The sequence below is a fragment of the Athene noctua genome, chromosome 2 (assembly GCF_965140245.1).
Source record: "Athene noctua chromosome 2, bAthNoc1.hap1.1, whole genome shotgun sequence".
In the NCBI taxonomy this organism is placed as follows: domain Eukaryota; kingdom Metazoa; phylum Chordata; class Aves; order Strigiformes; family Strigidae; genus Athene; species Athene noctua.
This window is the reverse complement of record NC_134038.1, coordinates 48,287,048-48,313,922: the sequence shown is the minus strand read 5'-3', so window position 1 is coordinate 48,313,922 and position 26,875 is coordinate 48,287,048. Positions and strand designations below refer to the sequence as shown.

The 26,875-nt window shown below is 40.2% G+C and overlaps 2 long non-coding RNA genes across 4 annotated transcripts in view; one reads left to right on the top strand and one right to left on the bottom strand.

Annotated features, from left to right (window-relative positions):
* Positions 1–516: 516 nt before the first annotated feature.
* LOC141957474 (uncharacterized) lies at positions 517–26,875 on the top strand. Its single transcript, XR_012633112.1, has 3 exons — positions 517–630; positions 16,052–16,148; positions 26,630–26,875. It is a non-coding gene; the product is annotated as an uncharacterized LOC141957474 (long non-coding RNA).
* The window catches only part of LOC141957473 (uncharacterized), a 32,478-nt gene continuing 6,226 nt past the window's right edge, over positions 624–26,875 (bottom strand). For all 3 annotated transcript variants that reach the window (XR_012633110.1, XR_012633109.1, XR_012633111.1), the window contains exon 4: positions 624–1,120. This is a non-coding gene — a long non-coding RNA (uncharacterized LOC141957473). The remainder of the gene's footprint in view (positions 1,121–26,875) is intronic.

Here is a 26,875-nt window from a genome sequence, read left to right as displayed (position 1 = left end):
TTCCGAGGGGGGTGGGCGCGGGGGGCCGCTGACCACGGCCTCCGCCTCGCTGAGACAGCGGCGGGCGGTCCCGGGGAGTCACCTGGACGCCGGGAGCTTGGTTTGCGGTGGGGCCGAGGGTTGGCGTTTGGCCCCCGGGAGCAGGCGCTGCGCTCCCCCTGCCCTCCCCGTGGCTCGGGACTCAGCGCCCAGGGTGCCGGCCGCCCTGCTGGGCAGGCCGCTCGCCTCACCCCCCCCCAGGCACACCCCCGCCGTGGCTTTTCGTCCGGCGGAGACACTGCTTATCGAACGGGGTGCAGGAGGAGGGGGAAGTTGGATTTTGCAGAGCTTTGCTAGGCGGTGAGGGGTTTAATGCAGAACTATTAACCCTCCCAGAAAACCAGTTCTGGAGTTTTTATTTAGGGAAAAAAAAAAAAAAAAAAGCCAGAATGGTTAAAAAGTAGTTGTTTGGGGTTGCTCTGGCAGACCTGTCACTGCTCAATTGTATGCAAGAAATTAAAATTGTGCGGAATAGCATTTTCGAGATTCGCCTATTAAAGCATGATATTCTGTGAAGTCCTGCTTTTACTTTTGTAGCCTGAGTAAGGAAGTGACATGGAAGACAACAGCGATGACCAGTGACGATTAAGAGTGAGTGATTTTGAATATGTTCTTCACAAATGTGGACTACTATAGTAGGGTTGGGTTTTAACATGCTGTCAGGGACAGCCCTTAGGAGAAGGCTTGTAAACGTCACAACAAAGCCCTTATGTCTTTGGAAATCAAGGCTTAACAAGATTATAATAGAGCATGATTTCAACAGTAAGGTTTGGAAATCATTAGCCAATTCCTGAGTATTTGAATGGCCTGTCAGAAGCAGGAAGTTTTTACAGTTGAGCCAGGTAAGTACTGAAGAGAGCTTATTCTGATGGAACACTTAAAACATGAGATCACACCTTCCTAAATGCAATGTCAGAGGCAGAGATGTTATTGTCGCTTAGGTTCAATGGGAGATCACACATTATTTTTCAGATGCATGATTTAGACAGGCGTAAGAAGCCAAGCTTCTTTATTTCTCCCACTGCCAGGAGTACTTTTACTGTGCAACTGATCTCCATGGTAAATCTTCATGTATAAGAACCTGAAAAGAAAAAAGAAGATGAGGTTATTTGTAAAGTTGATATTACACAATTAATACATCCTAATTGAAAACCAAATAAAACTCAGAAAAATATATCTCATTGTCTTCCCTGACAAATTCAGTAATTTGGAAACTACTGTTAACTCATTCATTTACATCAATTGAGTCAGCAACTTCCTCTCTGGAGGTAAAAATTCAACGTAGTCAATAAAAAAAAAAAAAAGGCCATACAACTTGCTGTTTTTCAGGATTGAGTCTTGAGAATGTTATCCAAAAGCTACTAAATAGTGCAGGAAAAAAAATATTTTGACTTTGATATATTTTTAGAACAAGGTGAAGGCCAACATTCTGCAAATATTTATGGCTTAGCCACGTTTGGAAATTCCCCAAAGCTATTCCAAAATAATGTTTTTACGGATACTTTAAAGTATGACCTCCACAGGGGCGCTTTGAAAGAACAGTGCTTCTCCCCCACTCCTCTTAATCCATGACTTCAGAACAGTACACAAATTACATTTGGTAGTTTGAAGTGGATCAGAACAAGTCTCGATCCTGGTCACACGTGACTTGACACTGAAAATTATTCTAAAATTCTGACCATCATTATGTCTTTCTGGCAGAGATTCAATTTTCTGTTCAAATTTCTGGCAGAAATTCAAATTTCGTGTGGCTACTAGTGATCTTCAGTAGTCATTACAGAGCAAGAAATTGTTCATTTTTATTGTAAATGCATTGGATTTTTTTTTTTAATTGGAGCAGCTCTGCATTCTAAACCTACATTTGTGTGCTCAAAATTTATTCTCTGTTTATGAAAACATGTTGTACCCGTTTTCTTTTTACCCAGGAATTTGGTCCTTAGAACTTCTCCCTCTTGTGATGTTCTCTCCCAGTATGACCCTGTCCAAAAGACTGGTTCTATCACGCTGGTTTCTTGTAGCTCTGCCATCTCATGGGCTGTGCTGTCCTGAGACAAGGTAGTGCCTTCCCATGACTGAGAACCTTTGGTGCAGCCTCTGACTTGCCTGCCTTAGTAAGGAGGATTAAACAACCCTGTCTTCAATAAACACAGTAGCTCAGGGTGTTGTATCCCAGGTCTGTTGCTAAAAATGGTGTCATCAAAGAGGATTCAAATAATATTATCTTTATTTACAAGGCAGAAGGCACATTAGAAGAAGTATAATATATCATCACTAATTGTATCATTCCCGAGCCTGGCAATGTGTGCACAAAATTTCGCTTTCAAAGTCAGTCATGGTACAAATAGATAGAACATATAGTGGACAGAAGTACAAAGGGATCATACAAAGCCATGAATCCATGCTTTAACCATCTGAATTATTTAACTGAAAATACTGCTTTTTACAGAGGAAGAGATGGATCAAAGGAAACAGCAGGTGAACAGAAGTGAGATTGTGTAGTATGGAGTGGGACAGGGGAGGCCTAGCCAGAGGGAGTAGAAGAAGAACAAATAGTAAGAAACTGTCTTGAATAGACCAGAACAAAACCACCATTGAGACAGAAAAACATGTCCACTGTTTCAACTGTAAAAAAACAGAACATGACTGTAAAATTTGAACCTATAAGTGCTCAGCCTCTACCCCTCTGCTGCTCTGCTTACAAGTTAAAATTACATCCTAGAAAGTTTACATCATGGACTCCCAGCTCCCTGCAAATTTCAAGGGCACATTTGAGTTTTTGCTCAGTTCAAGCTTCTGCAGAGTTACAGAAGTGATGTTTTGCACAGCAGTTCACTCCAATATAACTTGAAATGAGATTTTAATATTTAGCTAAAATCATCCAAGAAGCTCCATATCAGCAGAAAAGAGTTGGTTGGTTGAGGGTTTTTTTTTAATAAACCACAAAGATACACAAAGAAATCACTGCAAATTAGGCAGCAGTGAAGATTTGCAGCCAGTTAGCTGTCATGTGGTAACTCTTCGAAGTTAATCTGGGATCCTGATTACTCAACTATTAGATTTGCTTCTGGTCCTCACAAGCCTCCTGGACAATGTGATCCTCTGTGTTGACTGTTCTGCACTATCATCACCAGTATGGAAGATGAATTGCTGACAGAATGAGGCTGAGGTGTCCGAGGCCGTGGTCCCTGCAGTCTGCCATGCGCAGGTAGCCCTCTGAGTTTCACTGCCTTCCAGAGATCAGGAAGAGTTCTTGAAATGCCCTTCTGCAGCTTGCAAGATGAGCAAACAACAGCACACATGGACAGAAGAAAGAACAATTCATCCTCTGCTGAATCAATACACTTTTTCCCAAAAGACAAGGTAAAAACCAATTCTGAAGGAAGATTTTACACAGCAAGGCAGTAAGAACCATGGCAGGGGCCTCAGGTAGGTACCAAGCCCGTATGTACCAAAGGCCATGATGGCTGGAGCGCAGCCCAGGTGACCCTCGGACTCGCAGGCATGCTGGCTGAAGTAGAAGGTCAGATCTGAAGCTGCAAGGGTTAAACAGTAAGGTTTGCCCAGCCATGCCTCAGGGTGGATCATGAAGAGGAGCAAACAGTAGCAGATTGTCAGTCTCCAGCTCTTCTGAATCCAGACACTCTCCCCAACAGGTCCGGTATCCCAGTGCCTTTGATGGGCATGGGATGGGAACAGGCTGTCATGCTGTTCTCCTTCCAGGCACGGTAATACAACTCCTCCTGCGAACAGCTCCCCGTACCTAGAGAGAGCTGGGAGGAGCTGGTAGTTCTTGATGATCCTGCTCTGGGTGGAACTCCAAGGTAACAGTTCTCTAGAACCTCTCTTTTTTTCCCCCATAGAAGCAGCCATCTACCACTCCCCTGACTCAGCCCAGGATTTTATTCTTTGCTGGTATTGCTCCAAGGCTTTAAAGAGCCTCTGTTTATTAATAGATGTAAATCTAAAAATGCTCCATAAAACAAATAAAAGTTTTTCATTTTCATATAAATATGTGGCCTGCACGCAACAAAAGAGAGAGAGAAGTAGAAGAAAGGAAGGAAAGCAAGCGGATTCAAACTCAGCACCAGGGACCTTGGCTCCACTCACCACAAAATTAGGGACAGGTATAATTCTCAATTTCCATGTAAGAAAAAGTGAAGCTCGCTCGCTCACTCTCTCACACACTACTTCTCACACTTCTCTCTTCCTAATGACCTCAGAAACTTCTACCTTGCTGTATGTTTCTTTAAACTGTAGTTGGATAATCCTCCAGATTCTGGGGGGCCCTTTGTCAGAGGAATTCCTGGGGATATTGCCCGCACTTGATGAGACTGAGTCATTAAATTAACAAAGGACAGACTAAAGAACTGATTCTTAGTGTGTAGGCACTATTTGAACTAGTTTCCTCAAACCAATTTCATTTTTGCAGTCTTAGTCACATGCAAAAGCCCTACATGTAACGTCGCCCTATATCAACACGTATACTAGAGTATATGGCTTAGTATATGGGTAGTAAGCAGCTTCAACTTGTAGGTGGTCAAAAGCAAGTAGGCACGTCACATGACTGCAAGACAAGCTCTGGTTAGAGTATACATACACAGAATTATAGACGAATAACTTAAAGTATGAATTAAAACCAAACAATTAAAGCCAGTTACTTAGTTTCCATTCTGATTTCACTGAGCTTTGCTGTCAGAGTGATGTTAAATTTAAGCAATCTAAAAAAATTAAAAAAATAAAAAAAATCACTGGGGCAATAATTAAAGTACTTAAATGTGGAGATAGCTGGGGATCTGAAAATGCATTGTCAAGTGGATATGTGATTTCAGAACTTCTCATGATGTAATCATGAGCATACTACATCTGTTCACCTGAGGTGAATTCATGTGAAAACTCTCTAAATTAAAGAAAAAAAAGTTTTTCCTTGCTATACCATGAAAATAAACAGTAATTTCTGTCTAACATAAAGCTCTCTTTTTTTTTATAGCATGCTATATAGCAAAAAAAAAAAAATTAATCCTGACCCAAAAATACCTTTTTAGTTTAGTTTGAAAAAAATTTACAGTAAATTAGCCATACTACACCATGTATAAAACCCAACCTTCCTGTAAGTCACTGCAAGGCAATTTGAGAGCACAACTCTGTCAGCAGCACAATGCTGGTGCAGGAGCTGGGGCTCATGCCAAGGCGGGCCTGTTGCCCCTGAAAGCCACTACTGCCAGCTGGACTGGTGCCCCCCGGCCACCCCAGGCCACCGCGGCCAGTGCCAGCACTGCTGCTGCCTGCTAGCATGGACAGCAGCAGGGTGGGATTGAGAAACTATCATGTCCTCAGATTACTTTCTATGTAGTCAGGTTTGATGTGGTTTAAGACCAGATACAATATTCCTAGCATATGAGTTTCTGTTACTCATGTCCACAGAAAAGCTACAAATTTTCATGTTACCTGTGCAAGCTGTGTTGAGATACTCAATTTACAAATTGTTGCTATTCAGTTACATTTTAATATTTTGAGTCAAATGGCAATGTTCTTAATGCAGAGGAACCTGCAAAGACATCTTAATACTAATTTTGTCTCATCTTTTTTCTTAAAAAGGAATCATAGCACATTATTGTATTCAATTGGATCTTCTGCTTTAAGTATTTAAGTAATTACTCTTGGAGACAGAGGAAGAGGATGAAAATGAGACAAACAGTAGATTCTCACTTAGAAAGCAATATTTTCCTGGCTCACAAGGAGTATTTTTCCCAGGTTTTTAGTTACATAAATAAAGTGCTATGTAGTGCAAAGTCAAACAATAATAATAAAATGCCTTGGGATGATAATATCAGAGTTTTCCATTGTTCACCAGATATTACTCCAGGGGATAAAATCAATTCAAGATTTCCTGTCTTTCATATGATTAGAAAGACATGTCTAATCATCTGTCTTTCCACAAACAGATTTCTTTTATCACATTTAAGAGACCAAACAAAGTAAAAAGACTAAATAAACTTTTCCTCATCATTTAAAGAAATTTGTCTTTGACTCAACAGTGCAGATTTTCACTGCAAAAGGTATTTCAATGCATTAGAAACAACTAAGTAGCCACAGAAAGGCTGCCTGAAGCTTGCTAGAATTTAATAGTCGCAATAGTTAAGAAGATGCAATTTATCTGTCACACCACAGGCTGACTGAATGAAAAGAAATTTTTTAAACTGTCTTTATTGTATGTAAAAAGGTGCAAGAATTAATATTTCCAAATCAACACTTTGTTATTTGAGTTCTAATTAATAGAATTTCCAGTATTCCTAGGTAGTGCCATGTTTAGACTCTCTGTGACTCTAAAGTATCATGACTGGCAAAAAAAATTGGAGGAGGAGAAAAGTGAAAGAGAAATACTACTCAAGATATTTTTTTTTTACTAATGGCACCATCAAAAATTCTCTTGGAAAAGATTTCTTCAAATTACATATTCCTTTCATTCTCTGTGTCTGGAGAGTTTAGGAAAAGATGAAACAGTACAAATACCATGTAAATCTATGAGTTTTACTTGGTTTTAAAATCTTTTAACCATGGTGCTTGCTGAATAAAATCAGCAGTAAGAATAACTACTGAGCATTTCTATTTATCTTAGGAGCCATCATGTGGATATCTACTTACAGAACATCTGCACAAGTAATTGAAGCCAACTTAAGCCTCAACAACGGACAAAAAAAAAGCAGTTCCACCCCTCACCCCACCCCCAATTTCTCTTCACTTCATGCTACCACTTTTTACCTCCATAAGTCTTTCTCAAGTAGAAGCATAATCACCTGGAACAATGAACTAACACATCAGAAAATCAACTCTATTTTTAAAAAGTTGTCCAGCTTACCGCTTGGCCAAAGCTGCACAAACAGAAGAAAGGGGCCATGGCTCCGGGTAGGAGATGGGACCAGCCCTTTCAAAGGAAGACTGGGCTGTGAGTGACCTCAGCCATCTCCAAAACTACCCAGGAGGTGATGAAATGTCCCTTAGACATTGTCAGCTAGACCTGCAGAGGCAAAATGCAGGATATAACTTGGCACTATTTTTTTTTTTGGATGAGAAGCATGCTTTGCTCACTGCACCTTGGGTTTGTATGAAGCAGTGGGTTTAGATGTAACTGAACTAGAAAATGCTTGCCATGGACAACTACTGCACTCAAACTGCTAATGGGAGTCCAGTCCACAAGCTCAAAAGCGTCAGCTGTTCCAGTCTGCAAAATCCAGTCCTCTTAGGATACACTACTTGCTAATGTAGACGTAGCCACATATTACCTTCTCTCAGCATCATTTTGGGAGTAACTTCAATCATCTGCTACTGTCTGCCCTGAAAGCACTAGAGCTGCCTCCTCACTAATGGTGAGAAAAAGGGCTAACAACAGGGAAACAAAGAACATGTATTTTTGTTTCTTGAGGTTTATTATTCTGCTTTAAGTCTTCCTGCTGAATGTGAGCAAAGTTATGTTTATTCTGCAGTATTATTCAACTTCTGAATTGCTGTGTAATCATTCGAAGCATACAGGAATTAATTCTGATCTGAATTATACCCGGAGCCACCTAATTCAGTGCACAAGACCTGATTGTTCCTCTAGTATTTGTAAGGATGTGGTCCTCAGTTTGGGAAGAGATGGGGGGCAAAGGGGAGGTGGAGTCAGAGCACTGCACTCCAGCAGCTTCCAGACAGCACAATGACAACATGAGAAAGAATCATCCTCCCTGCTAGGAACTAGAATCGAATGGATAATTATATTTTTGCTCTTTGGGAAAGAAGGGAAATGGAGGAAGGAAAAGGAGTATGTTAGCTTTGAGTCTGACAGTGCTGACTACCAAACTGGAAAGCCATGACCACAGGATATAATCTCTTTTTTTTCCACGTTTTGTGTCCTGTACCAGCCATGGCAAAATAAAGTCCAAACTCTCCAGCTACTTCCAAACAGCCTGCTTAAATTTTTGCATTTAGTAATTAATTTAATTCAGAAAGGTATTTCATATTACAGCATAAATGACACCCCAAAAGCATGACATTGCCAAGTCAAAACAGAAGCTTTTCTAAAATTAAACATTCCAGCTGACTTCAAAGGTTTTTTCTCCCCTCAAATTGCCAGTTGGTGGGAGATTTCAAAGTTTCAACTTTTGTTCCAGAAAAAGATTAATTAGGTCATTTCTCGAGGAACAGAAATTACCTGTTAGATACTTCATCAAAGTCATCATATACTCAGCTGATACTGGCAAAGAGGTGTAGTGCCTCTAATCTGAGTGTGGTCTGTGTGGCTATACCCTTTTTAAATAATTTAAAGACTTTGTGTTAGCTCATTTCCCCTTTCCCTCCTGCTCATGCTACCCCTGGGGCCTCTTTTCACTCTGGTTCACTTTCCAAAAGCCCAGCCTGGTGCAACGAGCTGTCTAGATCCCTCAGCTAGCCACAGACTCAGGTCTGCTGGTCCCTTCCTTTCCAGAAGTTTCCTCAGGGGAAAACACTGTGTAGGTGCACCAAAAATTGAACATTCACACAAGTATTCATTCTCGCACAGGAAAAAAGAAAACTGATTTACTCATTACAAATAATTTCTACTTCAAATTGATCAGGAAAGTAGTGAGTGCTACTGGTCAGGCAATACTCCATGAAAAAGCAATGGAAACATCTAGGAAACTAAGCCAGCAGACATAGCTTACTAGCTTGCAAAGAAACACTGGGGAAAAAAAACACACTGATGTACCAAGCTGGACCTGGAAGGGCAATATTTCAAGGAAAAAGCATTGCACCCAAATCTCAGTTAGATGAAGAGGGCAGAGCAATAGTGTGAGGGTAAGTGAAGGACCGGCAGAAGGGAAGGCTCCTGGGGCTGCAGTGGGATGGTTGGTGAATCTGTGTGGAAGCCACAGCTACAGATAGGGTCGGAGCTGAAGGCACATATGAGGAATAGGGAAATCAAAATACCAAAGGAAATTTTTTAAGTTAGTTAGTTACCTTTAAATAGATTACTTTCCTATATGTTGATAACAAAAAATAAATTTCAGGCACAGTTTTTTCTCATTGCTGTTCTTCCATGGAATCAAAATAATTTAATAAATTAACAAAAATATTTTAAATGTTCTCTTAAAATGGTAGCCATCACAGATGTGCTTATATGGTTTATCTTTTTAGCTGAATTCACAAGGGTTTCCCTGGGAGAACTATAGTTCCTAAAAGTACAAGCAGAAGTTAGAGAATATAGAATGAAAATAAAACCAGCTGCATGGCAACACATGCTGTCACCAGGCACCAATGTGTTCAACTGATCTTAACCGATTATTTAATTTTGTGACTCACTCTAACAAAGGTTAGGACATTATGGTTTTAGAAAGCTGTAACGACTAATACCATTGTCAGACATTACTTTCTCATATAATAGTTTCATTAAAATCAGGTAAATAGATGAAAGGTCATAATGTAAGGAAGCTCACTGAAATTGAAATTCACATTTCAAGGCAACAGCACTGCTGCCTATGTGCATGCTCTAGTGTCTCCCTTTGAGGAGTGGGAAATCCTTGCCTCTTTTTGACTTGCATAAATGACAGGAAACTCGTATGAGGAAATCCTCTACAATCTTAGCATTTTTAATTAGAACAAGGAGGAAAGGCAGCTCAGTATGCTCTTTTTAGGACAGTCCATAAACATCCGTTGTTGTGCTTCAGCATGTATTTTCAACTGTAAAACCATGGCTTGTGCGTGGGTGGGAAAATGCTCTGTGGTTCAGCAGCACTGTTCATTATACGCACGCTCAGGTTACACCAGGGGAAATGTATCCCGGAGCCTCTGCTTGGAAACTGTTGCACTGTCTCATCCCCTTAGCTTATCCTCATCTCCTTAATGCAATTTTGTGCAGATTATCTGTGGGCATGGGTTATCTGAAGCATGCTATGTCTTGACTGCAGGGACGGTGAAGGCATATCAAGGGCCCAAGAGAGAAAACTGGTTTGTGTTTTATCATGTTATGATGTTCTCAGCTCTTCTCTCTGAAAGTTATGCTTCTATCCTTTCAGTGGAGACTGTGTTCTGCAAATATCATGGCTTTGGTAGCCCTTTCTATTGTCAGCAGAGCTAATAAAACCAGCTAGCAGGCCAAGCTCAGCCTTTTCAAGCTACTGCCTGCTAGAGCCTTCTCATACGATATTTCTCTCTCTTTCCTTCAGCCTGCCCCAACAACCAGCCTGAAGACACCCTCCCTGTGGAGAGTACTGGGGGAGGATGCCTGGTCCCTGAGCCCCCAGGGGTGCCTCGGTGAAGGGTGCTGGGGAGGCTCTGCACTGATGTTTGGAGCAGCTACAGCAGCTCTGTGCTCACAGACGGGGCTGGGACTGTTTCTGCGTGAGGAATGGGAGAAGGCTCAAGACTTGACAGAGCAGCTCTGTCATTGGGTGAAGGCTCTAGCAAGGGCAGGTGCTGCCAGACAGATTTATTTATACACAGAGAAGATTATCATATTTTTTTAACCTCTTTGGGAAATCAGTCTAAAAACTCATGAATGAGCATCACTGTCACTCCAGGGTTAGCACGCTCCTTAAAGTTTTGTTACTCTCTGGAATACTTAGTTTAACGATACCCAAAGCCCTCAAAAATAGAAAATAAATAACGGACAACTATTGGCCTTTTTTTATGTCTGAGTACCAAAAGCTGCCTGGTACAAATCAATAAATGCCCAGCTTTGCCCTACTTGAACAGTGGTGTACTGCAGCTCTTTCCTTCAAAACAGGTAAAAAGTGCACAGCACTCAGATAAATGACGCGGAAGGGTTTAATTCTATGTCTTGATTAAGAAAAAACTTTTTAGGTGAGTTGCACTAAGCAGTAGTTCCTTCACTTGTTCTGCACTGAGAGCAGTAAATCTAATGCAATAAATACCCTCATTTGCAACTTTGGCTGTCGTTATGCCTATCAGTAGTCATCTGCCTTCACTGATAGCAGTGCCACTGGGGAAGTACATGCTGCTTCTCTACCCTGCTGCTAGGTTGTGTTCAGCCACTAGTTACTCTTCCAGAGGTACAGTACATGGTTTTTGCCCCTAGATATATGAGATTGCACTCAATTTTTTAGGATTCACTTTCTTTGAATGGGTCCAATTTATCCTGAAATCCAGATCGCACTGTGCGATGTCCACTGCCATTATGATTTATGACTTCATCTGTGCTTTTGGCGCCTGCAGATACAGTCACTTGGTGGTTTTATATTTGTTTCCAGATTATTCATAAAAATATTACCTAAGGTCAGGTATGTATGTTTTTGATGTTACTTTGCAAGATCTGTCATACGCATTTCTTATTTCTTATGTATCTTCTTCATATTATACAATGTTAATTTATTTTAGTCTGAAGGCCATGAAAGACAAAGTTAAATACCCTACAGAAGTGTATTACATGAGCACAGTTACAAAACCCAATTATATTTGTAAATTCATCAGAGTACAACCTGAGTTCATCTTGCCAAGTCCTGTTTCTAAAACCATGTTAGTGAGCATCAATATACTTTTATTGACTAAACTTCATCTCTTACATTTTATAATTGATGAGGTCAACCATGACATTTGAATTCAGCACTGCACGACTTCCATTGTATGCTCAGAATTATTAACAATAATTAACAGCGAGACAGAAAACTCCTCAGACAACTATTCTAGGATTATTGGCTGAAAGTTCTCTCTGCCTTCCTTTTAGAATATTTATTCCTCATTAATGTGGTTTAATACTTACATTGTCATTATGGGCTGGCAAAATATCCAATACCCTGATCAGATATAAAAACATCATTTTGCTCCTTACCAAATACTGTAGTTAACTGTTGAACCCTTCTTAGCACCATTAGCACTCTCCTATCAATCTAGTACCGAGTCTTAGAAGCTGTTTTACCTTCTTTTGCTTATACTTTAGATTTCCTTCTATTGTCTATTTTTTCTAGGCTTGAAGTTTCCTTGGCTTAATTTGGCAATTTTTATTGACATATTTGTGATTGCTATCTACCTTTAATGATTGTCTTTCCTTCCTTTTCCAGAAAGGGGTTTTAATAAAATTGATCATTTTAATATTTTAAATATTGTAGAACACTTACTATGTAGTGAAACCTTCTGATATACACCCTGATTTTCATTCATATTGTTAAGTTTCTCCTCTAATACATTCTCAGATTTTGTTATTTCTTAACTAGGTTTTTTTTTCCCCTAGGAAACTAATCAGGCAGATGTACACAATTTATCTGTATGTGTGTATCTAAGTAAATACATACACGTCTGTAAATGCCTACTCAGCCATAAACACATGCACATGTAACAGATCTTGGCTGAGCCTGTACTCTGCCTGCCCTTATTTGATGTAATTGGTTGTGAGCACTGATCTTCATGCAAGCTTCCAGCCTTGTGATCATTCCAGCCCTTCCCATCACAGTCAGGTCTGTGTGTATGCCACCTACTTCATACTGGAAAATTATCGTTGGTAACTCCTAAAATCTCTAATGTAGTTTTACCACTGTCTTCATGAGACTTCCATTCTCCATATGTAAGTGATGACAATGCCATTTTTAATTTCACATATTATTGCCAGGCACTTAGGGGCTTATTTGGGGGGTTTGGTGGTTTTTTAAAAAGCATTTTACTTTTATCCTTCATGATTTAATGTTTTCCATACATTATTCATACTTACATTGTCAGATTTTAAATGAGTGTATGATTTACCAGAAAAACCCACAGTTTTAGTCCCTGATTGATTTTCTTTTATAACCTTTGCACTTAATTATCTTAGAGTGGCTAATGACATTTTATCACATTATATTATTAATGCGATGACATGCAAAGAAATTACATTTCGGTATAACTGAGATCTAAATCTTAATCAAGTGACACCAAATGTAACGCGGCAATAGACAAAATTAGAGTTCAGCTAGTGGCATGGTATTATTATTTTCCTCATGATTTATTTGATACTAAAGAAAACCAGTAACTGACAGAGGAAATTCATTGACTTGATTCTGACTGACAAGATTTCACATATGCTGGAACATACTTTGTTGCCGTTTCTATAACAATGCATACTGCTGACCTGATTTTTCTGGTTTTTACCTTATAAGATGAGAGATAATGCTTCTCAGAGCTGCCTTTATTATTTATCAGTGGAGTAGCATATGAGTAAATAGTAAGCACAGGAAATACTTCTGTCCTTCTGTTGTCATTACATATTTGATTTGGCAAGTTAATAATGTGACTGTAAAAGCTGTTTATATGAGATAATCATCACTTCAGAGTTTGGGCCCAGAAAATTGTGATATCTTCCTCCAAAACCAAATCTGTGATGGGAATTTCCAAGAAAATTACTTTGTCAGGAGATTACTAGTTTTACTGCAGGCCAGATGCAAACTGAAAGATAAAGAACTTGCTGATGCTTTCATCTTGGAGTTACCAAATCTACTGCACTTCCCTTTTTATTTTTTTTTCAAAAGTGGGTAGTTCTTGACTTTGCTTCTGTAAAAATATTAAGTTACAGAAAATATGTTGGATACTGGAAAATATATACATATATTGAGACATGTCCAGATGTTAGCTTTTCTGATTCTATATTCAGATTGCCTCAATATTAAAGAAAAAATAATCTGTCATAATAAAAAATATACTGCCGAAAGCCAATTCCAACCTAACAGCAGATACAACTTCTAGCCAAATGAGAAAAAACTCGACAGACACCAATTCACTTATGAGCATTACTAAATGAATCATGAAGTTTCCAGCACTTGTAGATATAAGCGAGAATACTACGTTTGTTCTTTGGCTGTTCACATACTTGAGGACACCTAGAAGGAATCTGCTTTTATCTTTATTCATCAAAGGCAAAAATAATTCAGCAGTTGCTTCGGTAGGTTGCTTCAGCAGCTGCATTAAGGCCACCATGTGATGTTTGTACACGTTGAGATCCTTCCAGGATTCCCCTTTGGCTTTGTTAGCCATTTCCACTACGGGCAGAAAAACTCCATGCACAGGGATGCATGAGGTGAGAAAACACACCAAGAAAAATCACAGCTTTGTTTCCACAGCTCAGCAGTCCTTGGGCGTCTTAACTACCACTAAAATTAACCTACATTGGTGTCCATTGCCAACACAAGGATACACCTCATGTCTTGTATTGCCCCGTGTTGATGTTTGCCACACATCCCCATCACAGCTACCGTGAGTACTGGGTGAAGAGAGGCTGAAAATAGATAAAATAGAGAATCAAGGACCTTTGTAACCTAAATTTACAAGTAGAGCAAAAGAAATTTCTCCCAAATAACTATTGTCATTGTTTATACATTTTTTTAGAGTTTTAAACAATAATTTCATAATTTCTTTGACAGTGGTAGTTGATGGTCCATCATGCTGGCACAATGAATGTGGGCCACTGCTGTCCACATCTGAGAAAATGCCATCTCCAGTGTTAATATTTATTTTTAAAAGTACCCATTAACTGAATGGAAAGATAATCTACACCTGCCTACCACTATTTTAAGTGCCTTGTCAGTTACCTCTCTGCTCAACAATTACACACCTTGGTAGTTAAAACAGCATCACCGCCAGCTTTGTAATTTCTCATAATAATATTAGTACTTTGTAAGTGTGCATTAGAGGGAGTCACAACAAATACAGTTATTCTTTATTTTGTCACTTTTTAGGCTTTAAAAAATTGAAGCTCATGCCTACCTCCCAGACACTTCAAGACCTCAACCCCCTCCCCTCCCACAGCACCCCCGCACCCAGGGGAAGCACAATTCTGTGAAAAAAGGGGGTTCCCTCTGCCGCTGTCCCAGCACAGGGGAGAGCGACCACCACCAACCCGCGACACCGCAGCCCCGGCGCCGGGCCGGGCCGGGGGCGTAGCGGGGGCCCCTCTCCGTGCCAGAGCGGCGTGGGTCGGCGCCCGGCGAGGCCTTCCGGCAGGCCGGGGCCGGTGCCAGGGGCTCGGCGGCGGCGGGGGTAGCCGGCCTCGGCCCCGGCGCAGCCGCCGGCCCCTCCGTGGGGTGCGCCGTGTGCCCGGAGGCGCTGCGGACCGGTGTAAGTGCCCGGGCCGGCGGCTGGAGCCCCGCGGGGAGAAGGGCCGGAGCCCCGCCGCTGGCCCGGCCTCCCCTAGCCGTGTCCCGCCGGCGGAGGCAGGCCGGGAGGTCGGGGTGCGAGGTCTGGTAGCGGGAGAGGTTTGAGGCGCGGACACCCGGGGTCCGTCCGGGTGGAGAAAAAAAACGAAGGAAAGGGGGAAAGTCTGAACTGCCTGCAAGTAGAGTAACCGTGTTTTGTCAGTGATTTACGTATAGTTACCGCTGTAGGCGGTGGGCACAGGTGAAGCAGCTCCGGAGTCAGCCCGTTTAACACTGTATTACTTGTTTCTCTATAGAGTGCAGAAAGAGGTTGTAACAACTGCGCTATTTATTTCTTTTTTCTTTTTCTTTTTCTTTTTTTTTTTTTTTTTAAATACCTAGAAATACGTCTAGATTCATCCCAGCTAAATCTGCTTAAGGGTAGGATGTGCCAGAAAATCAGTTTTGGGATAGCTGCTTTAGAGTAAGGCCAGTTATTCTGGACCACCTAAGAAATCAGTGTGTAAATCCAGCTGCTCTAGAGTGTGGGTGTGCTCCAGGTTCAAGTTCCAAATGAGTATTTCTAATAGTTGTCTTCATCACAAATTTAATGCAAGCTGTAACTGAAGTATTCCCCCTAATCAATCTTGTCCAGATGCAAGCATAGCACAAAGATCCTGTTTAGAATCAGCACGGAGCAATGTGTACAGGGTAAAATGCAAGAACAAACATGAACCACCATGCTACTAACTCCCTTTACAAATGTGGCACCTGGCACATTCATCCTTCTAGTGATAACGGCAGTTGAAAGTATGGCTTAAGCCGGTGTTTAGGAATAATTTTGGAAGAAAAAATAAAATTAAAAAAAAAAAAAATAAAATAAAAAAAAAAAAAGGGAAGGATAAAAGGCTTCCTAGCATGTTTCTGAGACCTTTCTTTCTTTGCAGGAACACTTGTTGGTTGTAGAAGCTGTAGGCAACTTTGCAGAGTTCCTTCCCAGCAGAGATCCAGCTAAGCAGCTGCACCTTTTCTGCTATTTACTTGGTGAGGCTTGTTTTTATTATTTATTCCAGGTCACAGGCCATGGAAAATGATGTGCTCCTTAGCTGAGACATACACATGCACGTATGTCTAAAAATGCAGCTGTTTACAGCACCCTCAGTATCTTCAAGAACTAATGTATTAGCTTTTGTTGAATGTGAGAATGCAGTCTAACTAGAGATTTGAGGAAGTTGTTTGGAGGCTAAATGGAAGGGGGAAAAAGGTAGGGCTTTAGCAATGTTCAGGGTCAATTTCATGAGATGCTTAGGTTTTCTTTCATCTACCTTCACTGTTTTAAGTTTTGCTTACTTGTTTTACCTGTTTAAGTACAGACTGAGCAAATAGAGTGATAAACTTGATTAGAAGTAGAGGGGTTTTTGTTGTTGGACTTGAAATTCTTGCAAATTGTTTTTATAGTCAACTGAACAAATAACTGACTAACAGCAAAAGATTATTTGTATATAATGCATGAGTGTAGTTGTTTACCAGTCTTTGTATGCTTTATATTTACCTTTTTTTCCTGCTACTGACAGTTTTAGGGAGAGGATGAGCAAACTGTCAAAGGGTAATCTTAATCTGATTTTATATTTTGTGACATTAAAAGGGGAAAGCTCTCAAACAGCATGTGTGAACCTTGTGCAGGGTTATTTATAGAAAACTCATCTGTTCTTCAGGGAAACAAAGAAACCTTTTCAACCCTGTCTAAAGTACAGGAATATTCCAAGTTAAAACCTGCCCAAGGGCAAACCATGTGTAACAATTCAGTTTATCCTTGGACAGGGATCGTGTTGGGTCTTGCCTGTACTGTCTTTTCACTTTGTGTAATCATTTATACTTCTGTGAAGTAACTGCAAAATACCACCGTCTGTCTGATTTAGGCTTTGATTGTGTTTTACATGGCTCCGTGGAGCTCTATATGAAGAAGGCTTCCAAAGGAGAGATAACATCTGAAATCCTCCTGTAGATTCATCAGGATCTACGGTCCTGTAGATCGATCTGGCTGTTAAGTATGTTAGAAATGCTGCTGCAGAGTGCACTGGCAAGCTTGGCAAGTCGTTTTACAGTGGCTTAAGGAGGTTTTGCCTCAGGTCCCAAGTCCTCTCCTTTGCTGAAGTTGCTGTCTACATAGCAGAGCTGGTGGGGGCAATGTGGACTTGTGCTTTAGCAGTTCTGGTGCAAAGGTTAGCATTTTAGCAACTGGGAAAGCAGGTGGATTGGCATCGAAATGCCAAACTGAGTAGTAGTATCTGAGAAATAAGCACATGGTACCTTCTGCTGGGCTGGAGCGTTGGGAGAGGAGACATAAGGAAAGGTAACCTTCACAGAGGGGCAGCACATCCTAAATTGGCACAGCATGACCACCGGTACTAGCTGTTTTGATGACAGTGATTTATGGTTTCAGGTGCCTGTCTTCTGGAAGCTACTGCATTTAAATATCCATGCAGACCTGGCAAAGCAGAAGATGTTCCTGCTCCTTATCTGTTTCAGTGCAAAGTCAGCAGTTAATTTCTGTGAAATTTTGCATTCACACAGCTGGGGTTTCAGACACAACTTTGCTCCTGATGTTTCTGCTGCAGGGATGTGAGACTTAGCAGAGGGGCACGGGTGTAAATTTATCATAGAGGTGCAAGGATTTTTGCCATGTCCTTGCCCTTACATGTCTGCTGTCTGCACACGCACCCAGGCTGAGCAGTGAGGACACTTTGCAGTCTGGCACAACAGCTTCTCCTACCTCCTCCAAAGTCAGAGGGGCAGGCAGGCAGGCAGCGTGCATCCTTTTGCCCTTCCTTGCAGCCCCAGGCTGTCACTCTGCCCTTCAGATCCCTATCTCGACGTGCTGGGAAGCCATAATCTAATGCAAAGAAAGGCCATCTCCTGCCTCGTTAGCAATGGGACTTTAAAATGGTGCTCAGATAGAGGAGATCTGTAATGTTTTGCATATCTACAGGAAGATTCACTAAAGCTTCTTTGTCATACTACTAACTGAAAAAAGCTTTCAAAAGCAGCTGCGGTTGCCACTAATCCAATCTCTGGTTTTATTACTAAAACCAGAGAAGTGAAGTGGCTATGACGCTCCTATTGGCCTTTACCACAGTCCAAACCCTGAGGTGTCTAGGTCAGAGAACCACTTATCGCATAACAGCCTGACACTTCCCCTGCGACTGCGGCCTAAAGCCTTCCCAGCTCCTGACTTCATCACGTATTGGGGAAATTCCCTCATCTAGACAACTCAGATGGTTGTCCCTCATAGGAGCAACATGGAGTATTCTTCTGTTCATGGGCTCAGGAAGACTTACAGTAATCTGTCAGTATGCATATTTGTGACATTGTCCAGCAGCAACGCTACAAAATTGAAATAATCTTTGCTATGATGGCAGGTTTTGAAATCATAGGCTGCAGGGTTTGCCTGGCCCACAGGGGATGAGTTCCTCTCTTCTGCTCTGGAATGAGTCCTCACAGTCACAGGCTTTTCAGTGCTACCAGGAAGCTCAGCTTGTCTGTTCTCAGTGGTCTGCTTAACACAAGCAGGGCTGAAGGAACAATACCCACAATCTTTTTAACAATATATCCTAAGAAGAACAAGTATCCTGCAATGTTACACTGGGGATGTCATGTGGTGCAAATTTTTTTTTTTTTATATATACCCTGCCTTATTTGCAGCATGTTTGGGGGAGATTATCACATTTAATTTTGTTTCTTTTTATGTATAGATTCTGTCATTCCTGTATTTCATAGATTCAGAGAATGGTTTGGGTTGGAAGTCATATTAAAGATCATCTAGTTCCAAACCCCTGCCATGGGCAGGGACACCTTCCACTAGATGAGGTTATTCAGAGTCCCATCCAGCCTGACCTTGAACACTGCCAGGGAGGGGGCAGCCACAGCCCCTCTGGGCAACCTGTTCCAGTGTCTCACCACCCTCACAGTAAAGAATTTCCATCTTATATCTAACCTAAAGCATCCCTCTTTCAGTTTAAAACTCTTACCCCTCATCCTATCTCTACACTCCCTGAAAAAGTCTCCCCAGCTTTCCTGTAGGTCCCCTGTAAGTATTGGAAGGCCGCTATAAGGTTTCCCCACAGGTTTAAAGAATAATAATGCGTGGATGTACCCTTACTGCCATGCTTACCTTCTTTCTGGGGGAATTCCAGCCACTGATTGATACAGAGAAATGACCACTTTCCTTGCAAATTATTTACTTATAGCAACGTATGATGATTTCTGAACGTTGTCTAAGAACCCTGCTTGTCCAGACTTGTTCTGTGGATTCAGTGTAGTTTACCAGATATCTTTGGGATTGGCTATGATAAGAAAGTAGCAGGTAGCCCGTGGCTATGAATTATAATAAAAGGACACCTCACCGATAGCAGAAGCAAAGCCCTGAATGGGCATTTAGGCAAACTTAAACTTGAACAAAAGGACTCAAAGATGCTATCTAGAGAGGATGATCTTGCCGATTTAGGAAGGAGACATCTGGACTTTGCTTAACAACCCATGCCCTGGAGAGAGCAGACACTGTGAAGAAGATCAAGTACTTCTCCCCTTGAATAATTATAATAATCACACCTATTCCCCCAACTAATTGCAATAACCCAGCCCTTCCTAATGGATATGTATGTTTTGTTGTAATAAATATTTGGCTACTTGCCAGAGACGGTGTGCAAGCTTTGTGGAGAAATCCCCTTGCACCCCGGCCAGAATAAACATGCCTGCTTTATAACTCTTTCTGAGTTGTAGAGTTTGTTTCCGTGCGTCATGATGTTGCCAAGAAGATGGAGAGCACATCCTGAAATGGCACAGAATGTGAAACACAGGTTTGCAGCCTTGACTACTTTGAACACTTGAACACTTGACTACTACAGAATTCCAGAGATGTATCCATTCATGAGAACGAACACTATTAAGATCCCTTTTTAAGAGCATGTCTAAACAGAGAAACTCCACGAGTCACCATCCCTGGATGTGTTTAAGGGTTGTTTGGATGAGATGTTGGAGGATATGGTGTAGGGGAGAACTTTGTAGTGATTCGCTGAAAAAGACTCTCCAACTCGAATAGAGTTATAAAGCAGGTATGTTTACTCCGGCGCCGGGGTGCAAGGGGATCTCTCCACAAAGCTTGCACACCCACCACACATTTTACCAAAAACTTATAGAGTGTGGATATCCATATTCATTGGATTACATAACACAAACATACATATGCATGAGTAAGGCTGATGTCAACAGTTTATGTCATCTCTGCACCTGCGCATTGCCTCCTGGTGGTCATCTTCGGGGGTCTTTGGGAGGAAGGCTCGTAGTCTTTCTCACTGTTTTTCCCTGGAGCATGCGCAGATTCTCTTGGCCAATTTCTTGAATAACGAGTGTTTTTCAGACGGTTTACTTTCTACCTTATCTAAGAGAACCAATAGAACTTCTACCATTCATACATGGCTATCTTTACTCATTAGCAAAATTCCTACTAGTTAGAGCCACCTGTTACTCAAGGCCAAAAGTATAATATTTTGCTGAACATTGTAATCCTTGGTAGATTTTCACAGTGAACTGCTTTGTTTTGATGAACACTGTAGTCCTTGGTAAAATTCCACATAACAGTCTGGGCAAGCAGGATTCTTAGCAATATTAAAAAAAAATACTGTAACTTGCTATAAGTAAGTAAATAAGTTGCTACGCAGTTTTCTATAAGTAAATAAGTAAATAAATCTCAAAACAAGTAATCATTTCTCTGTATCAATAGAGTAGGGCTGATGGTTGGACTCGATGATCCCAAGGGTCTTTTCCAACCTAAATGATTCTGTGATTCTAATTCTGTGAAAGAGGCTAGTTTATAGTTGAAATTTCTCTCTACTCAAGTTTGGAGCAAATACAGTTGATCGGTATTTCTCAACAGGCGGTAATTGAGATGCAAGAAGTCTGACTTCACCCTGGTCTTCCATTGACTTTGTGTGTGGATGATCTTTGAACTTTGAGAAGTCTGAGCCTGAGAGGTGTCCCGACTCAGGGGAGATGCTGGTAACTGCCTGCTGCAATCCAGGAAAGTTCAAAAGGTCTTTCTTAGAATCACTGTTTATAGGATCTGTGATAATTGACTTTTGTCAGATAATTTTCCATTTCTGTCCAACTCGAAATACTCTGATATTTTCTGTCCATTGTGCAAGCCCAGAACTTGCTAAATCTTGGAGTTCTGATATCACTCTCTTTGGACCACAACTCAAGTGCGGATGTACTACGTTGTCAGGAGCCATCGATTGTTCCTCTTGTTCTTAAGCAATAAAGGGGTGTGGGGAGCAGAAACCAAGTGGGCTAAGGGGATGCCTTAATGCTCTGGTCTGTTATGTTTCCCAATCCATTTTGAGTTGATATAGAGTCTGTTTCCAAGTGGTAGGGGAGATAGGAATCAAGTGTGTTAAAGAAGTGCCTGAACACTCCAGTTCACTACCTTTCCTTATTCGTCTTGTGTTGGCATGTGAACCAGGGGGAGAACTGCACAAAGTACCAAGTGGCTCAAGAGGTCGGGAGGGAGTTGCACCACCACACCTGATTATGGATATCTGCAGGGGCTTATAGCCTTTTCTTACAGCTGCAGAAAGTGTTTGCTGTGCATCTTATGTAAAGCCATCAGTGGGACCACTAAGGTATGTTGAAAAGTGCATTTAATGTATTACAGTGTCATGACACCTTTGTGTGCTGTTTCTGGTGTTTGGCAGACTACCCTTGGCAAATGCTCCTGTGGTGTCTCAGTCACACCAACCCATGGATTACGGTGTTAGTATAAACCTAATTTCATTTGCAGTTTCCAGTCAGGGAGTGGAAATTGCAATTAAGTGACTGTGGCTGGTGCATTTTCATTCTGCCACATTTGCAGTCAGGATGATCATTTGTAGTGGAGCCATGGAACAGATATCTGGGACAGGCTTATATTAAATTTCTTCACCAAGATTCACCAGAATTGGTCATTGGTGTTTAAAGGTTAAGAATATAGAATAACCTGTAAGTAATATTAATATCTCTGTACTGTTTCTATGCAAATACTATTTTAATATCTCAACATGGCAACTTACTATAATTTCATAATCTTTCTCATCGTAGAAAATATCTCACAACTATGCTTCACCAGGTTTGTTATTTAGAAGTTCTGAACTAAAAGAAATAGGACAGCTAGTAGCAGCAGCAATATAAACCCCAGATCTTATCCCTAATGAATCTATAAAAAACTTTTGCTGATGACTTCACTAAGGTCAGAATCAGACCCTTATGTTGGAGTATTTTTGTTTTTAACCAAGTTGGCCTAGATTTTCACTATTAAAAACAGAGCAAGATGTGTACCTCCTCCCCAAACTAGAAATGTTTCCCTTTTGCCTCCCAAATTTCATTCCAAAATATTAAGGACCAACGTAAGGGACAAGTAAATTCATCACAAACCAATAATTATTTCACTCAATTGACTACTATCATAAGCTGAATATTATTATTATAAAATTTATTAGACCGATACTGAACCTGTAACAAAATGCTTGGGGAACTGAACCAGTAGTAGGAGAAGATGCATATTCTTCTCTAGGTATAGACACAATGTTGTAATAAGGCTCTGAACTAGAAAATATTCAGAGTGATGAATAAGTGTGAATGTGTCATGGTATGAAACATAACAGGCTGCTGCTTCTCATTGCTTAAGGTATGTCTGAGTGAAATGAGAGGTCATTTAAGAACTTGTGAAAAATATATGGAAAAATATGGACCTGTACAGGAGCTTGGGGATGCTGTAACAAGGTAGATTTCAGTGTTGGTGACGCTGTAAAAGTACTTTTGAGTTTGTTATCCCGTCAAACTGGTAGAAGAATTGTCTGAATTTTTTAATTGGAACTTGTTTCTGTTGCATAGAATTCAACATGAACCCTTTAGTAATATTTTAAAAATCATAATACTCAAATAGTACTTAAAATGGATGCTATTTTTTTGTGCGTGTGTATGACTACTAAATAATACATTTTACTTGCAGTTAGTATGATTTTGATAGAATTCTCTCCATGTGACCTGTTTTGTAGAAACAACTGTATTTTGACAAGCCAGCAGTTTTTGCTATTTTTCTTGGGGGAGAATTATGTTTACGTTTAAATAAAACTCCTTGAAAATGTTGGTTATTTCCAGAATGAGTAAGACTAATAATAGTCTACATGTAATTGGGTCTCTTCAATTAATTCATTGTTCAGAAATAGTTTTGAATCAAGAAGACTGACAGCTTTTCTTATTTATATATTTACAGTATATACAGAGAATATATATTTACATAATATATGTGTGTTGTATGTCAAAAGTTCAAAGTCTTTGTCCCTTTCATTCTCTTTCAGGGCAAGACCTGTTAGAGCAATTGATTAGGTGTGTAGCAATTCTAGAGTGACTGAGGTATTGAAGTTCAATGGCATTTAGTTTTGTCCATTATTGATTAGGAGCAATTTTTATATCATTATTAAAATGCCTTTTTATTTATTTAATTTAAAGTCCCTATACTCTTTGTTATTTGATATTCCTAAATGATACATTATTCAGGTTGCTTGCTCAGAAGACTGATCTCCTTATCAGTCGTTATTCTTCCGGTGCTCAGAAAAACTTGAACATTTATCCACACACATTTAAAAATTGCACTAAGCTGAAAGCAGTGTCTCCACCATGGAACAAAACCATACTCTGTACTAAAACCAAAGTAGGAGTCCTCTGCGAGAAAGTATCGATACTCAGTGAAGACTCCTGAGGATTGGTAGTTTGGTCACGCAGGCTCCAAGTGTATCACAGCAATTAAATGGCGCTTTAATCAAATGTCTATAGATGTAGCGTTCAATATTTTAATCTGTTCTTCTCTAAGGTTATGGTTATGTTAAGAGTGCTTTTCTGGATCAATATCCTGACATGCTGGCACAGTTCTGTGCAGTGCTTGCAGCATCCATTAGCAAGGCTGACCTTTTGCCAGCGTAGCATACATCACACCCAGGTACATGTCATACACCCATGCTGCGTTTTAGCTATGGCAGAAGAAGCTCCTAATGGTGTCTGGCCAAATAAATCTAAATATTTCTTTTATTGCTTGTAGAATGAAAAATGTATTACTTTAATCTGCATCGACTACCAATATACTACCTCATATGCCCCAATACTCCTGTCCTTATTGACAGAGTGAAGCAGATGAAGATGAGCTAACGGACTACTCTCTCACTTGCCATGGATTGGAAAGGAGAGCAGTGATAATATACATAAGTATATATTTTACTGAATTCACATGTTAGACTGATTAATTCTAGCAAGCATTACTGATGGGAGATAATAGACAAAGGTTTTGACAGTGAAGAAAAAACATACCTATATTCATTCCCTATCCCCATCTCTCACAGACAAGCATGTATGCACATAATATTTAAAATATTAGCACTCCTATCATTATGAGCGCTAGTAGGAGCACTGAAAATGGTGTAGGAAGTCTTAAGATGGATAAAACAGTTACTTACAGCCAAGACAACAATCATTAGGTTCAGTGACTTGCCTGCTTTTAAATCCTGCATGTGTTATTTCTGCTGCCCTAACTCAGATTTATATGCAGCACTTGCTTTGTATTCTCATCTGGGTTTTGAGGTTATAATTTGAGAACTACTTAGCAGGCCTTATATAGGAGTCTGTCATAGTGTGTGGGGGGTGGTAAATTTTTTTTTTAAAGTTAAGATAACTTCACATGAATGGTTTCACTCAGAAGATCCACAGAAGCTGTGAGGTCTTACTGTGACCCTGTTTGTAGGACTGAGGTCCATAGGATGTAGACTCATATCTTAACAAGCGTAATTTACTTTCCTAATTGTTATTTGCTGAGGCATCTTACTCTGATTCTCACATCTCACAGAAAAAACGTTTTAGGGAGGTTACAGACTGAAGGACTTATAGACAAACTGATCAACACTCACGTTTCCCGCAGCGGGTGGGATGGGGGAAACCCGCTCCATTCCCTTTTACAGTGCAGGTTAGTTTTCACCACTTTAACAATGGTCGTATTAGTAAGTTATCATGGAGCCAGAGCTCCGAGTAAATTAATGGAAGCATTCATTCAAGAGTGTAATGCTTTAATGTCTAACATTTTGCCAAATTTTGTATTTTTCAGATTATGCTCTGTATTTACTTTGGTCAGCTGAAATAATTGTCAATAATTTTTGTCACACCTATCAGTCTATAAGCTCTTATTTTTTTCCACTCAGGGCAAATTCATAAATAGCAATTGTATAGCTGTAGGGCAGAATTAAGCCTTAAAACCTAGAAAATTATTAAATCCTTTGTTCAGTTTGCATATACAAGCTGATCCTGAGAGACTCTTGAGTAATACGCATTATACAGCCTCTGTTGCACATTTCTTTGAAACCTAATGTAAAAAACAATACTCAGAACTGTGTTTGCCTACAAATAATGTAAAAATTATAAGCAGGGAAATTGAAAGTGTGATCTTTTAAGTCATACTGGTTTCATAACGGCTTTAGTTGGTTTATAAACTGTAGACACCATATCATTAATACAAAGTAGAGAAGGAACAGGCTGAGCAGTGCACTTCATTGTTTCTACTGACACACTGACCCTTCCCTTTAATTCTGAAACCCCTTTGGAGTAACTATTTCAGAAGTACCTGAAAAAGTGATTCAGCATAGCTGTTTCAAACTTTTTATTTCAAACTTAGGATAAACCACATCAGACTTTTAGTTCTAAGAAAGGCATAGGACTTTTTCAGTGTGTTGTATCATAATGCTTATTACCATAACATGTCATAAAGCTGGTTTTAGTCTACACATAGTATATTCACACATGGTATATTCCATGATAATCATCTTTTTAGCATACACACAGTGTTCTCATCATACTGCTTGAAGAAATAAATGTTGCAGCAACTTCAACTTTTATATTACAGAGAACCCACAGCAAGTAATTCAGTTTTTCTTTTGATGAAGTGTTTTAAGCACTTCTGTTGTAGGCACACAGATGAATTAATTTGTTATTGATGACCAGAGAAAGCCTGTATGTTTCTTGTAGCACTTTATCATCCAAACAGTGGCTTGGATGGTAAACAAATTGATTATTTGTTATTAATTTGTTTGAATGCTAAACAAATGGATACACAAGTTGTTTGGATGACAAACAAATTCTGTATTGGATGAAACAAATGCTTTTGCATCACTGTTCTCTTGTAGCTAGTAGAAGGGAATATATTAATCATCAGATCTAGATAGGTTGACAGTCCTTGGGATGTCTGCAGACATGAATTACACAGTAGGGATTAGCATAATTGACAGTTGATCTGAAAGTGCACTGTACCTAGCAGTATTTGTCTTGCTCCAAGATGCCATTTGACCATAACAGATCCACTTAATTTCACATTTCTGTTTTTTTTTTTAACACTGATAATATTTCTTCTGTAAGACCTCCAAGATGAAAACTGAATACTTCCTTCCATTTATTTACAGTGTTGTCCAATTTGTTGATCAACACCTGGGAGAGATCCGAGCTATTTCAGCAGAAATTTTATAAGCCATCTTCAACTTGGACATACACTCCATTATGAAGACTACATAGCGAGTAATGGTATTTGCAAACCACTGGACTTGATTTCTTTATGTGTGTCTTCTTCTACACCTTTTACAATCAAGAATTCATGAGAAGAACTGAGCAGAGAACTGCACCACAAAGTCAGGAAGTGTGGCAGGTGTGTA